Genomic DNA, 17,205 nt, shown 5'->3' on the forward strand with positions numbered 1-17,205 from the left:
GTTTTAAGATGATGAATTGGTATATTTGATGGCATGAATTAGTTGATAAAATGATGAGAATAATGCATAAGTAAGATAGTTGAAATTGTTGATAATGTCATATTGTTGTGCTATATTTATGGTTATGATTGGAGTATTGAAATGGTTGAAGATGAGATGGCTTGATTTGTATATGAATTGGCATGTTTTGGTTGCCTATAAGTGAATTGAAATGGTATGTAAAGTTGAGGTTTAGGTATGCTTGTGGTGGGTAAGAAATGTGGCTTAAACCAAGCCTATTTACTCTCTACACGGTTGAGCACACAGGCGTGTGACTTGACCGTGTGCCTGTTGTAACTTAATTATACAAGTCAAAGAGTTACACGGCTTAGACACACAAGCTTGTCTATTGGCCGTATGTGGCACACGGGCTGACACATGGGCATGTGGCCGGCCGTGTGACCCAAGTCAGTATACTCTCCAGATGTCACATAGTCATGGCACACATGCATGTCTCATAGAGCCTTATAAGGGACAATGTGAATATGGTGAATGGATTTTGATGATGAATACATAAATGTATGTGTTATGTTTGTGAATGATGTGTATTGTTCAGTAATGCCTCATAATGCTATTCCAACGACGGATACGGGTTAGGGGTGTTACACTATCCATCGATCCTTTTGGTACTTTCAGTAAATTAATTCTGGTTAGAATGACATGTAAAGGTTATTTTGGACAATGATCGCATATAAATGTTTTGTTGAGATTAACCATGTATGTGGCTTGTTTTTGGTATATTTTGATGTTTATATAAGTGACCTTATCATGTTTGATGTGTGATTGATATGGTAGAATAAAAGGAAGTAAAATGTGGCTTGAATATGGATATAGGAATTTGGTCATTTAGGTAAGTTGAGATACCTGGTTGACATGCCTTTAAGTTGTCATTTGAGGTTCCTAAGGGCATATTGGTTGTATGTGGTGATATTTTATGTTTAAGACTTGATTTTGGCTTATTTTGAATGCCTTGTTACGGCTTGTTGATGTGCAAAATTGTTGGGTTAGGTTGATGTCAAATTCGGTGAGAAATGTGGCTTGGAAATTGGCCTATTTACGTCTACACGGGTAGAGACACGTACGTGTGACACACGACCAGGTGACATGGCCATGTGTCCTCTATATCTTTTAAATTGCACAAGTTAGTATACTCACACGGCCTAGCACACAGGCGTGTGGCTTGGCCGTGTGGCCCAAGTTAAGGAGTTACATGGGCACAAACATGGGCTGGGACATGATCATGTGTCCCTATTTCGAATGTCCACACGGTTTAAGACACGGGCGTGTCTCTTGGCCATGTGACCCCTGTAGGCTTAAAATTTTTTAATGTTTTCTGAAAAATTCTTTGAGTACCCAGGTTAGTCCCAACTTGTTTTTAATGCGCATTTTGGACCTCGAAGGCTCGCATAAGAGATAATATGTTTGATTTCAATTGGTTTCTGACCTGAATGTTATATGATATGAAATGTTTTTTATTTAATCTGTAAACTCTGGTAATGCTTTGTAACCCTATTTTGGCGATGGATGTGGGTTAGGGGTGTTACATTTATTGGTATCAGAGCTACGATTTAGTCGATTATTAGATTGAGTGTAGTGTATAGGAGTTTAGCTATATATGCCATTATATGACCTATGATAGTGTGATAGTGTGATATCTCCTGACCATTTTAAAGCATGTTTTCATATAGCAATGACATCCAACTGAGCTAGTTCTGATGAAGTAGATAGTAACGCTCAAGCCTCCATTCCAGGAGTAGCTTCGAATGGTACGAGACTCCTTGAATGGTACGAGGCCCGTATCTAAGGGCCAAGGAGGAGAGGCGAAGGAAGCTTTCTTCTAGATGATGAACGAATGGTTCATTGAGTTCGTACGGATGAATCTGGTTGCTCAACAACCTCCACCCCCTCCTGTTCCTCAATTGGTTCCCGTTATTCCTCAAAGTACAGAACCTATCAGAGTTGGTAAGCCTCTTGTTGATAAGATCCATAAGTACAATCCTGAAGAATTCTAAGATATAGCTGAGGATGATCCCAAGAGAGCTGAGTTCTGGTTAGAAAATACTATTAGAGTTCTTGATGAATTATCTTGTCCATAGGCTAAATGTATTATGTGTGCAGTATCTCTATTAAATGATTTAGCTTATCAGTGGTGGAATATGTTGATTTCAGTTGTGCCAAAAGATCAGATCATTTGGGAATTCTTTCAAACCAAGTTCCGAATGAAATACATTAGCTAGAAGTTTTTCGACCAGAAACATAAAGAATTTTTGGAGCTTAAACAAGGTTGTATGACAGTGTCCGAATATGAATGGGAATTTGTTTGATTGAGAAAATATGCTTGAGAATGTATTCTGACTGAAATTGCTATGTGTAAGCGTTTTGAAGATGACTTAAACAAAGATATAAAACTGTTAATCGACATCTAGAGTTGAAAGAATTTGTTGTACTAGTTGATTGGGCATATAAAGCTAAAGAGCTAAGCAAAGAGAAAAGACACGTTGAAATTGAAGCAGAGACTCGAGAAAGAGATTGATGGGAAAGTCATACCAGTTAGCATCGAAGAAATCTAGAGAACAACACTACCATTCTACTACTTCTATGGGATACTCCGGTAGAGACAGAGGTACCTGACGCTCTAGTCCTAAATCTCAGGCTACATCTGTAGCGAGTGTGGGTAGTGATAGAAACACCAACCCAAGTGCAAGCACTGTAACAAGCTACATTTTGGTGAGTGTCGAATGAAGAGTGGAGCTTATTTTAAATGTGGTTTCTTTGATCACTATCTTAGAGATTGCCTAGAGAAATCTGAAAATGATAATATTTAAACTTCGAGGCCGAGCAACATAACTGCGAGAGGTAGACCACCTCATAATCCTAGAAATTTGAGGGGTAGTCATGGTGTGACAAAAGACTCTACTGTAAGGTCTGAGGCACAAACACCAGCTAGAGCTTATGCTATTCGTTATTGTTTTTCGGTTGATTTGATCCTATAACCGTTCGATGAATTTGATGTGATATTGGGCATGAATTGGCTAACTCTGCATGATGCTTTGGTAAATTGTAGACGAAAGCATATCTTATTGAAATGTCAGAATGGTGAGATACTTCATATTGAATCAGATAAATTGAATGGGTTGCCTATTTTGATAACAGCTATGTCAGCATAGAAATATGTGAGAAAAGGTTGTAATATTACCTTATGTATTGGATATTAAAGCGTCTGAGTTGAAGCTTGAATCAATGCTAGTGGTTTGTGAGTATCCTGATGTGTTTCTAGAGGAGTTATTTGGATTACCACCGGTTAGAGAAGTCGAATTTTCTATAGAACTTGTACCGAGAACAACACCGATACCGATAGCATTATACAGATAGCTCCTACAGAGTGAAAAGAGTTGAAAGCACAGTTGCAAGGGTTGATTGATAGGGGTTTTTCTTGACCTAGTTTTTCACCTTGGGGTGCACCGGTTCTGTTTGTTAAGAAAAAGGATGGATCAATGAGATTATGCATTGACTAAGGTCAACTCAAAAAAGTTACAATTAAGAATAAATATCCACTGCCTCGTATTGATAATTTGTTTGATCAGTTGAAAGGTGCCATAGTGTTCTTAAAGATTGATCTTCATTCTGGCTATTATCAATTACTAGTGAAAGACTCGGATGTGCCGAAAATGGCATCCAGAACCAGGTACGAACACTATGAATTTCTTGTGATATCATTTGGTTTAATTAACGTTCCAATGGAACCTTCTCTTCTACCGGGGATTGGTCGTTTATCCACGAGCCAAGCCATTACTTTCTATTCGTTATTCTCTTTATTTCTATTAACAAATTAACAACTCAAATGACCACAACAAATTATCTTAAGAATCATTAAATTCTATACCTATAAAAGGGCGGCCTGATGTATCATGTAAATTGTTTGAAATGCAAGAGTCAAATAATTCTCGGTGGTGGAAGAAAATATCTCTCATTTACCTGCAGTGTTTATAAATTTGATGAATAGAATTGTCAGATCATATTTAGATAGATTTGTTGTGATATTTATTGATGCTATTCTGATATATTCCTGAGATGAGACTGAACATGCTGAACATATGAGAATTCTTCTGCAAACCTTGCGAGATAAACAACTGTTTGCTAAATTTAGGAAATGTGAAATTTGGCTTCGCGAAGTTGGTTTTCTAGGACACATAGTATCAGATAAAGGAATCAGAGTTGATCCAAGTAAAATTTCAACAATTGTTAACCGGAAATCACCGAGAAACGTATTTGAAGTCAGAAGTTTTTTGGGATTAGCTGGTTATTACCAGATATTTGTAAAAGGGTTTTAAATGATAGCTACACTGATGACACGACTATTACAGAAAGATGTGAAGTTTGAATGGTCTAATAAATGTCAGCAAAGTTTTAACCAGTTGAAAGCCCCATTGACCAAAGCACCAGTTCTAGTTCAACCTAAATCGGGTAAGGAATTTGTGATTCTCAATGACACGTTATTGAACAGATTAGGCTATGTTTTGATGCAAGAAGGTAAATTAATACCGTATGCTTTTAGACAGTTAAAGCCACATGAAAAGAACTATCCCACACATGACTTAGAGTTGGCAGCCATTGTCTTTGCATTGAAAATTTGGTGACACCATTTGTTCTGTAACACCCAAACCTGCCCTGGACGGTATGGCCGTATCTGGCAATGTCACATGAGTGTGTTTTTGAAAATGCATTGGCCTTAAAATCGTCCCAATTATTATCTTTTACTTAGTTTGGGAAAACATGTTTTAATTGATTTGATTTGAATTATTTCCTCTATGCGGAAGCTTTTGAAACTCAATTAATTCTTGGAAGCCGTTTCATTTACGAAAACCTTAGCTTTTAGGAAAACTGAGTTTTGACTAAAATCCCATAACAGTTTAAAAAAAAATTCAAATAAAGCCCGTAAAGCCCAAATTACATAAAAAACAACCCAAAAATTTGTTAAGAATTAAATACAGAAGCTAGGTTTAAAACTGTCTAAACATGTGTGGCCACCGTCGTGTCCTCCGCTGCACCAACCAGTCAAGTCTAGGAATTACCTACACAGATTAAACAAAAAAGGGTGAGCTTTTGCAACTCAGTGTGTAATCCCCATAGAAAACATACACAATAGCAGAATTCAGTCATTTGTCCAAATAACAGATAGTTCGAGCCTGAGCCCTTTACAGAACCGGTGTGAACCTCGGTCCACTTAGTCACAGAATCAGATATGAATTGGGCCTTCTCCCAGCTCAGATATATCATGCAGAACAGAGCAGAATAATAGAATCCTACCCACTAGCCTTTACACGCCAACTCCATCCAACCCTACACACCATGTGGGGATAAAATCGACCCTCCCATCCCTACACACCATACTGTACCGAAATGCGGCACATAATCAGATAATTGCAGCTGTGCTGCCAGATATCAAGCTTAGGAGCCTTTCAGAATACTTCCTCCATATACATTAACCCAACCTCGATGCAATGTAGCATACAATACATGAAATGCAAATATGCAATTAACAGATCACACATTCAGATCGGTATACATGCTAAGAGTAACATGCTAAAGCGCATATAACATATAGTCAGATCATGTAATCAGGGGTCATGTAACTCTTACATACCTTACAATAGGTCTCAATCGACTTGAGTGACCCAAGCAACCTTTCAGCGTATTTCAGAAAAATGGGTTCACACGCCTATGTAGCCCACACGACCCAAATTGTCCTTGGCCGTGTGGATCACACAGCTTGGCCCAGAATCCCACACGCCTGTGTGGTTCACCCGTATGGGCCCAAAGTCGTGTGGCCCACAAGCTAAATTGTTCAAGCCTGTGTCTCGATATGGCCTCACCGGCCATCACACGGCCGTGTCATGCATCCGTGTCTTATGCGCATGGCTTTGCTCGTCAATCACATGCCCGTTACTGCCACAGTCTACTACACGGGTAACTACACGCCTGTGTGGCACCGACAAATTCACTTTTTGACTTCTGTCAATTCTCGATTTCTACATTTTCGGGTACACACTTGGTTTCAATTGAAGCTAAGGCGAACTCTGAGCCTTTCCGAACCTATATTTTCCTAAAACTACTCAATTAGACACTCAAACATCAAATTAAAACCAATCCAAATGGATTACTCAATTGATGAGCGATTGAAACTTACCCTTAACTTTTCAAATTCGGTTTGCTAATGAAGCAGTACGAGAAGAGCCTTGATCCCAGCAATGTGATGTTGTCAAATCAACAAAATAAATATCCTCAATCAAAACTTAACGTCCTATTTTACAACCACGAGAGACTACTTACCACAGTTACTCAAAGAAATGTCAAAGATGGGGGAGGGAGAACAATTGCCATCCAATAGAAGAAGTAAAAAAAAAATAGAAGAACGAAGAGAGAAGGGAGAATTTCGGCTAGAGGAAGGGAAGAATGAACAGCAGAATTTCCTTCAAGAGGGGAGCAAAATTGAATTTTTTTCAAAAATTTGTTGGATAAATTAAACTCACCCCAAATCCCTTAATTCCCTCCTACTTAAACTCTCACACTCCCCCACTACACACCACTACCCAGAGTCCCTAATCAGCACAACTCTAGCCAATACTTAACCACCAGGCCAGCAGGCCCATTCTGATGTATTCTTATAAAAAATTAAGCATAAGCCTATTGAGAAAGTCTAAGGCTTTATTTAGAAAAATACCAAAATTTGCCTAAGCTAAGGTTTGAACTTAAGACCTCTCCTACATGCCCAGAACAATTAACCACTTAAGAAGATACACAGTTATGTCCTAAATTCATAAAAACAAAAAATATAACTTTTGGGGCATTACAACTTCCCCCTAAAAGAAAATTTCGGCCTCGAAATTTACTTGATCAGAACAGATGAGGATACTGCTGACGCATCGCATTTTCAGGCTCCCACGTAGTCTTCTCAGTGACATGGTTCTGCCATAGCACCTTCACTAATGGAATTGATTTCCTCCTCAGAACCTTAATGTCGCGCTTCAGAATCCAAACCGGCTCTTCCTCGAAGGTCAGATTTGATCGAACCTCAATTTCCTCCACAGGAACAATATACGTGGGATCAAAGTGGTAGCGCCTCAATATAGAGATGTGGAACACATCATGAATCCATTCCAACTCTAGGGGTAGCTCCAACTGATAGGCGACTGGCCCTGCTCGTTTTAGAATCCGGTATGACCGAATAAACCGAGGACTTAGCTTGCTATTACGACCGAACCTCAGTACCTTCTTCCGTGGTGAGACCTTCAGAAGAACGAAATCCCCCACGGTATACTCAATCTCTCGATGCTTTAGATTTGCATAGGACTTCTGCCTATCAGAAGCCGCTTTCAGTCGATCTCGAATCAAACGAACCTTGTCCTCAGTCTCAGAAACCAACTCCAGACCCAGAATACGTCGTTCACCCAACTCAGTCTAGCATAAGGGAGTGCGACACTTACGACCATACAAGGCATCGTAAGGTGCCATTTATATACTAGACTGGTAGCTGTTATTGTAGGCAAACTCTGCCAAATGTAAGTACTCCTCCCAACTGCCTCGGAAATCAATAGCACAGCTTCTCAACATGTCCCCCAATATCTGAATCACCCTCTCCGACTGACAATCTGTCTGAGGATGGAAGGTAGTACTGAAGTCTAATCTTGATCCCAGAGCCTCATGAAGCTTCTTCTAGAATTGAGACGTGAAAGGAGGGTCCCTATCAGGGATGAACGAGACAGGTACCCCATGCAGCCTCACTAATTCAGAAATGTAGTGTTTAGCTAGCTTTTGTAGAGAGAAGTCTGTCCTAACCGGGATGAAGTGAGCAGATTTGGTCAATCGATCCATGATGACCTAGAAAGAATCCTTCTAAGTGGGTGTTAGAGGTAACCCACTAACGAAATCCATCGTTACTCGCTCCCATTTCCACATTGGTATCTTAACTGGCTGCAGCAAACCCAAAGGTAATTGATGATCAGCCTTAACATGTTGACAAGTCAAACAGCGGGCAACGAAGTCAGTAACCTCATGCTTCAATCCTGGCCACCAGTACACATCTCGCAGGTTTCAGTACATTTTACTCACGCCCGGATGCATAGCATAAGGGCTATTATGCGACTCCCTCAGAATCGACTGCCTCAAGTCCTCATCATTCGGTGCACAAATCTTAACGTGGAAACACAATACCCCATCCTTATTAATCCCAAATTCTATAATAGTACCACTCTCAGCCTGATGGAACTGTAACTCCAAAGACTTATCCCCCATTTGCTTATCCCTGATCTAATCAACCCAAATCAGTTTTACTTGAAGTTCAGCCAACAGACTTCCATCGTCGAATAAACTAAGTCGAGCGAACATTACTTTAGATCGATTATGACCCTATGGCTTAACGCATCGGCTACCATATTGGCCTTACCAGGATGGTACTCGATAGTGCAGTCGTAATTGTTAAGTAGTTCAACCCATCTATGCTGCCTAAGGTTCAACTCTTTTTGAGTGAGGAGATATTTAAGGCTTTTGTGATCAGTGTAGATAGTACACTTCTCACCGTACAGACAATGCCTCCAGATTTTTAGAGCGAAGACAAACGCTACCAACTCCAAATCATGCATTGGATAGTTAACTTCATGAGTCTTGAGTTGTTGAGACGCATAAGCAACTACTTTTTTGTCTTGCATTAGAACACAACCCAGACCCACATGCGACGCATCACTGTATACTATGAAATCTTTACCGGGCTCAGACTGTATCAGAACAGGAGCTTGAGTTGAAATAGTTTTGAGCTTATCGAAGCTCTCCTGCTGTGCATCAGTCCAAATGAAAGGTACTCCTTTACGCAGAAGTTTAGTCAACAGAGCTACGATCAAGGAAAACCCTTCTACAAAGCGCGGATAATAACCTGCCAACCCTAGAAAGCTACGGATTTTAGACACATTATTCAACTGTTTCCAACTCAACACAGCTTTAATCTAACGAGGATCAACACGAATCCCCTTAGCCGAAACCACATGTCCCAAAAAGGTCACTTCTAGGAGCTCGAATTCACACTTATTGAGTTTCACAAACAGCTATTTCTCATGCAGTATCTGTAATACCACTCTCAGATGCTCATCGTGCTCATCCTCAGACTTAGAATACACCAAAATATCATCGATGAATACCACTACAAACTGATCCAGATAGGACTAGAACACTCGGTTCATTAAGTCCATAAATGTAGCTGGTGCATTAGTCAGCCCAAAGGGAATCACTAAGAGCTCGTAATGGCCATAACGAGTCCTAAATGCCGTCTTATGCACATTGGCCTCCTTGTCTCTCAACTGATGGTAACCCGAACGCAAATCAATTTTAAAAAAACACAGAAGCCCCTCTAAACTATTCGAATAAATCATCTATCCTCGGAAGTGGGTATTTGTTCTTAAGTGTTAGCTTGTTCAGCGTCGATAATCAATGCACATCCTCATCGTCCCATCTTTTTTCTTTACAAATAGAACAGGTGCTCCCCACAGAGACACACTGGGATGAATGAACCCATAGTCTAACAGTTCTTGAATCTGATCCTTAAGCTCTGTAAGCTCCTTTGGTGCCATTCGGTAAGGGGCGATAGACACCGGAGTTGTACCAGGAATCAATTTAATCCCAAACTCTACCTCACAACTGTGAAGCAACCCTGGTAGTTCCTAAGGGAATACATCTGGAAAGTCCCTCACGGTTTTGATGTCCTTAACTGAAGAGTCCCTAAAATTAGAAATACTAATGTAGGCCAAGAATGCCTCACACCTTTTTCGAACCAATTTTTCTGCTACCAAAGTTGAGATCACATGAGTCAGGTAGTCACGGCGTTCCCCAATCATAATTTCCTCATTGTCCTCATCAGTTCTCAACACAACCCTTTTTGTCACACAATTTAGACTTACTCGGTGCTTTACCAGCCAATCCATCCCCAATATCAAATCAAACTCCCCAAATGGAAGCGCCATTAGATCAGCTCAAAAAACTGTCCCTTGCACCTCTAATGGAACGTCTCTATATAATTTACTAACTCGAATGGTTGCCCCAAAGGACTCATAATAGTCACCTCACTAGAAGTATCCTCAATCGAAATGCCTAAAGTTTCAGACACAGTGCTAGCTACATAAGAGTATGTAGAGCCTATGTCTATCAGTGCAAGATAAGGTACATCAAAAATTAAGAACATATCCATGATGACGTCTGGAGCATCTCAATCCTCACGACGACGAGTAGCATAGACCAAAGTAGGCTGACTCACCTCAGTCAGTCCAGCACCTCTGCCCGGTGCTCTTTGACCTCGGCCCATACCATTACCACCCCTGGCTTGACCTCGGCCACTAGGTTGCTGCTAAACTACCATCGGTGACTATGCAGTACCAGTACCCGTAGCTTGCGTCAACTTGGTCCTCAATGGACAATCCTAAACATGGTTCTCAATCAACCCATACCTCAAACAAGCCCCAGTAATCCTCTAACACTCGCCCAGATGGCGACTACCACACAGTGTCCACAAAGAGCCACCCCAGAAGGTGTACCAGGAGGCCCAACTCTCACTGGCCCATCCAATCTGGCCTTTTTCTTAGCCTTAGCCTAGGAGTCGAGGCTCTGAATCCCTCTTAGCATTTCCTCTGTCTCAGTTTTGGCGCTCAGTACGCTTTACCTTTTCGTTGATCTTTGCCTTCTCAACCAGAATAAAAAAATCACGCTCCCTCTACGGAGCTATCAAGGCTCCCAAACTGTCCCTGAGACCATCCTCAAACCAGACACAACGCTCATACTCGGTCGCCACCAAGCCTCGCGCATAATAGCTCAACTTTAGGAACTCGGCCTCATACTAGAGCACTGAACGATCTCCCTGAATGAGATTAATGAACTCCCGCCTCCTAGCGTTGATGTAACTGGCCCCCACATATTTACCCTGGAAAGCCATCTTAAAAAAATTCCATGTCAGTCCATCGGGCTGGGTGCCCTCCTTAACCGTCAACCACCATTGGTACGCCTCATCACGGAGCAGTGAAACAACCCTTTTAAGCTTCTACTCGGCGGTAAAATCCAAGTTGTCCACAATTCTCTCCGTGGCCTCCATCCAATACTCGGCTACATTAGGGGTGACTCTAGTGACACCCCTTAAGTTCAACCCATTTGGACCGGAGTCGTTTCATAACCGACCCTTGGCCTCTAGATCCAGTATTGGGCCCAGCGACCCTCTCTAAAATCCGTAGCCTAGCTTGGGACAGTGCGTCATCCCCAGCCGTACGATCATGAGCCCCACACCTAATCTTTGTCACAGGTGACATCAGTGTCTCGCTAGTATCCAAATTTAGAATAGTATCAGATGCCAAGGACTCAGCTCGAGTCCCACTACGGCCCCTACCACATCCTCTAGTACCCCGTCCACGAGTACCACGTGTGCTTATCGTAAATTTCATAATTTATCTGTATTAACAGTTTTAAGCATTAGTTATAGTTCCAATATTTATTAACAGATATTTCATGCAGTAGAGTATTAGAATATTCAGAGTCGATTATCGCGAGTAGTAGTCTCACTACAGTTTTCAGTTTACACTACTTAGAGTGTTTTCAGTGTAATATACTACCTAAAGTAGTTTCAAAATATTCTAATCATATTTTCAAACAATTTTAAACAGAGTTTTAGAGAACTTACAAGATTGACGCCGGAGACTCGATGTACCACACATTCGGTAAAAATATTTCAAATCATTAGAAAATAGTATTCAAAAAATCAAATCTTAAAACCCAAATCCACGGCCGAGCTTTGCAACTTGGCTTTGATACCACTAAATGTTACACCCTTAACCCGGCTTGGACGGTATGGACGAATCTAGCAATGCCACATGAGTGTGTTTTTGAAGACGCATTGGCCTTAAAATCGTCCCAATTATTATCTTTTACTTAGTTCAGGAAAACATGTTTTAATTGATTTGATTTAAAATATTTCTTTTACGCAGATGCTTTTGAAACTAAATTAATTCTTGGAAGCCGTTTCATTTACAAAAACCTTAGCTTTTAGGAAAATCGAGTTTAGACTAAAATCCCGTAAAAAAAATTCAAATAAAGTCCATAAAGTCCAAACTACATAAAAAACAGCCCAAAAATTTGTTAAAAATTAAATACCGAAGCTGGGTTTAAAACCATCTAAACATGTGTAGCCACCGTCGAGTCCTCCGCTACACCAACCCGTCAAGTTTGGGGATTACCTAGACAAATTAAATAGAAAAGGGTGAGTTTTCACAACTTAGTGTGTAATCCACACAGAAAACATACACAATAGTAGAAGTCAGTCATTTATCCAAATAACAGATAGTTCAAGCCTGAGCCCTTTACAGAATCGGTGTGAAGCTCAGTCCACTTAGTCACAGAATCAGATACGAACTGGGCCTTAGCCCAACTCGGATATATCATGCAGAACATAGTAGAATAATAGAGTCCTACCCATCAGCCTCTACACACCAACTCTGTCCAGCCTATACACTATGTGGGGATAAAATTGACCCACCCATCCCTACACACCATACCGTACCGAAAGGCAGCACGTAATCAGGTAATTGCAGTTGTGCTGCCAGATATTAGGCTTAGGAGCCTTTCAGAGTACTTCCTCCATATACATTAACCCAACCCTGATGCAAAATAGCATACAATACATGACATGTAAATATGCAATTAACAGATCACACATACAGAAAGGTATACATGCTAAGAGTAACATGCTAAAGCACAGATAACATATAGTCAGATCACGTAATCAGGGGTCATGTAACTCTTACTGACCCTACAGTATGTCCCAGTCGACTTGAGCGACCTGAGCAACCTTTCAGCGTATTTTAAAAAGTTGGGCTTACACGCCCATGTGGCCTGCCCGTGTGGGCCCACACACCCATATGGCCCACACAGCCCAAATTGGCCTTGGCCGTGTGGATCACACGGCCTGGCTCAGAATCCCACACACTCGTGTGGCACACATGGCCAAATTGGTCAAGCCCGTATCTTGCACACAGCCTCACCAGCCATCACACACCTGTGTCATGCACTCGTGTCTTGCGTACACGGTCTAGCTCATCGATCATACGCCTGTGTATTACCACACGGCCTACCACACGAGTGACCACACGCCCGTGTGGCATAAAAAATTTTACTTTTCAGCTTCTACTGATTCTCGATTTCTATGTTTTCAGGTACACACCTAGTTTCGATTGAAGCTAAGGCAAACTTTGAGCCTTCCCGAACCTATATTTTCCTAAAACTACTCAGTTAGACACTCAAAAATCAAATTAAAACCAATCCAAATGTATTACTTAATCGATGAGCGATTGAAACTTACCCCTAATGTTTCAAATTTGGTTTGCTAACGAAGCAGCACGAGAAGAGGCTTGATCTTAGCAATGCGATGCAGCTAAATCATCAAAATAAATATCCTCAACCAAAACTTAACGTCCTATTTCACAACCACGAGAGACTGAGGAATGGAAGAATTTCGACTGGGGAAAATAAATAATGAATAGTAGAATTTCCTTCAGGAGGGGAGAGAAACTGAATTTTTTTTTCAAAAAATTGCTGGATAAATTGAACTCACCCTAAATCCCTTAATTCCCTCCTACTTCCACTCCCATACTCCCCCACTACACACCACTACTCAGAGTCCCAAATCAGCACAACTCTAGCTAATACTAGAAGCCAAAAATACAACCCCTTACTGTCCTAGAGAGTCGAACCCAAGACTTCCCTCACATCAACACTCCACTTAGCCACCAGGCCAGTAGGCCCATTCTGATGTATTCTTATCAAAAATTAAGCATAAGCCTATTGAGTAAGGTTAAGGGTTTATTTAGAAAAATACCAAAATTTTCCCAAGCTAAGGTTTAAACTTATGACCTCTCTCACATACCCATAACACTTAACCACTTAAGCAGATACACAGTTGTGTCCTAAATTCACAGAAACAAAAAAATATAACTTTTGGAGTGTTACATGTTCGGTGAAAAATGTCATATATTTACTAATCATAAGAGTTTAAAGTATCTGATGTCGTAGAAAGATTTGAATCTAAACAGCGTAGATGGCTCAAACTATTGAAATATTATGAGTTAGTTATTGATTATCATTCGAGAAAAGCAAACGTAATTGCTGATGCTTTGAGTAGAATATCCTTGTTTGTTCTATGAGCGATGATGGCTCGATTTTAGTCGAGTTAAAAGCTAAACCAATGTTTTTCAACAGATCTACGAAGCTCAGAAATGTGATAATGAGACGTTAGCTAAACGAGTAGAGTGTGAGTCAACTTTTGATTCAAAATTTCAGATAGAACCCGATGACTGTTTGTTATTTAGATGTAGAGTTTGTGTATCGAAGAATCCAGAGCTTATGCCAAAAATTTTGCATGAAGCTCATAGTGGTAGCTTCTCTATTCATCGGGAAGTAATAAAATGTACAATGATTTGAGACAGATGTATTGGTGGCTGGGAATGAAAAGTGAAATTTGTGATTTTTTATTTGGATGTTTGATATGTTAACAAGTTAAACCTGAACATCAGGTACCTTCAGGACTGTTACAGCCAGTGATGATACCAGAGTGGAAATGATATAAAGTTACTATGGATTTTGTATCGGGTTACCTCTATCTCCGAAAATAAAATATGCCATTTGGGTTATTGTCGATCATTAGACGAAGTCTACATATTTTATTCCGATACGTATAGATTTCTCACTTGATAAATTAGTAGAGTTATATGTTTCGGAGATTGTCAGGTTACACGGAGTGCCAGTCTCCATTATTTCATATAGAGATCCACAGTTCACATCACAATTCTAGAAAAAAGTTACATGAAGCTTTGGGTACACGATTACATTTTAGCACCACATTTCACCCTCAGAATGATGGTCAGTCCGAGCGTGTGATTCAGATTCCTAAAGATATACTTCAGTGTTGTGTTTTAGAGTTTGAAGGCAATTGGGAGAAATATTTTTCGTTAGTCAAATTTTCATATAATAATAGTTTTCAGTCGAGCATAAAGATGGAACTGTACGGGGCTCTGTTTGGTCAGAAATGCCAAACTCAATTATATTGGACTGAGCTCAGTGAGAAAAAAGATACTCGAGGTTGATTTGATTTGCGAGACTAAGGAAAAATTAAAAGCAGTCTGAGATAACTTAAAAGTAGCTTCAGATCATTCGAAATCTTATACGGATCTTAAATGTAAAGATATAGAGTTTCAAGTAGGTAACAAAGCATTTTTGAAAGTGTTTCCCTGAAATAAAATTCTTTAGTTCGATCGTAAACGAAAGCTGAGTCCGTGATTTATCGGGCCATATGGGATTACTAAAAGAATCAGACCTGTTGCGCATCGATTAGCTTTACCATCAGAACTAGAAAGAATCCATAATATCATCCACGTGTCTATGTTACGAAGTATCGATTTGACCCTTCACATATTATTTCTTCGAGAATGTCAAAATTCAGCTTGATATGACATACAATGAAGAACCGATTAGAATTCTAGCACAAGAAGTGAAAGAATTGAGAAATAAAAGCATAGCTTAGTAAAAGTTTTCTGCCAGCAACATGGAATAGAAGAAGCTACTTCGGAACCTAAAGAAGCTATGAGAAAGAAATATCTGAACCTCTTTTCTGGTAAGATTTTCGAGGACAAAAATCCTTTTAGGGGGAGAGTTGTAACATGTTGTTTTTAGTGAAATCAGAACAATGTTTTTGGGACCACAAATCCAAATTCAAAAATTTAGTTTAATATTATTTTATGGTCTACAGTATGATAGAAATATCATATAAAAATTTCGTTAAGAAATTTTACCATTTACATGCCTAATTTGATAAAAAGGACTAAGTTGCATAAAGTGCAAAGGTTGTGTTCTAATATCTAAAGGTATTAAATAGCTATAAAATTTTAAACTGGATGTCCTTATATAGTAAATAGGCCACTAAAGTGCTTAGTGGTTAAACATGAGTAGTCATCATTGGAAATTAAATAAATTATTAAGGGTAATTTTGAAAATTAGTAATTAAAGTTATAATAAATAAAATAAAATAATCTATTCTCATCATCATCCACCAAAAAAAAAAGAATAGAAAGAAACCTAGCCATGGAAGCTTGAATTTGGACAAGCATATTTTGCTGAATTAGGTATGTATTTTTCTCTCATTTTTGATGATTTTTGCGTTTCTGAGATCGTAGTAGCTTAATCTAGCTAGCTTGGGGATTAATTTGTAAACTATTAAAGTATTAGGGTGTTTCTTTTGATGAATATGTTTGACAATATAAAATGAATGGTAGTTGTTAGATAAACAACTTTTGTAAAGAGAATTTTGATGGTATTATCAATTAGGGATTAAATTGAAAAAGATGATAAATTTCTGGTAAAATTTATGAATTTTGTGAAATATATGGGCTGCTATTAATATGTATAAAATTGCTAGGCTTGAGTAAGGATTAAATTGTATGAATTTCATTTTTCGAGCCTAGGGACTAAATTACAAATGAATTAAAAGTGTAGGGAAAAATGGTAATTTTGCCAAAATTCCATGTTGGATTAAATTGGTATAATGAGAATTATATTGAAATGAGTTAAATTTATTCATATGGATCCTATCAGACCTCGTATAGAGTTAGATCAAGGTAAAGAGAAAACATCGGATTAGTCGCCTTCGTGTTTATGTACACTTGTCGAGGTAAGTTTGTGTAATTAAATTGAGTATTTGTATGTTCTAATTAAATCATATGTATGTGATTTGTATAATTGCAATGTATAAGTACCGGTCGTATATCCGACGATTACCAAGTCCCGTTTGAACCTTAGAAATTCGTATGATACAAATGACATGTCATTAGGGTTACCGATTTTGTTTGGGTTCTACATGTGTTGCGGATAGGCCACAGCTCGTATGAGCTTCCCGATTTATAGTTCGTATGAGCTTCTCGATTCACAGCTTGTGAGAGCATATTGATACATAGCTCGTATGAGCATACATGAATATAAATTGACGGATTACAGTTCAGTACACCTCGTGTGTACTACCCGTGTATCCAACGATATTTTAAATGGTTCAACAGGCACAGTTCTGTTACGAGATTATATGAGTTCGATATGAACTATTAC

The sequence above is a fragment of the Gossypium hirsutum genome, chromosome A10 (genome assembly GCF_007990345.1).
Source record: "Gossypium hirsutum isolate 1008001.06 chromosome A10, Gossypium_hirsutum_v2.1, whole genome shotgun sequence".
Taxonomy (NCBI): domain Eukaryota; kingdom Viridiplantae; phylum Streptophyta; class Magnoliopsida; order Malvales; family Malvaceae; genus Gossypium; species Gossypium hirsutum.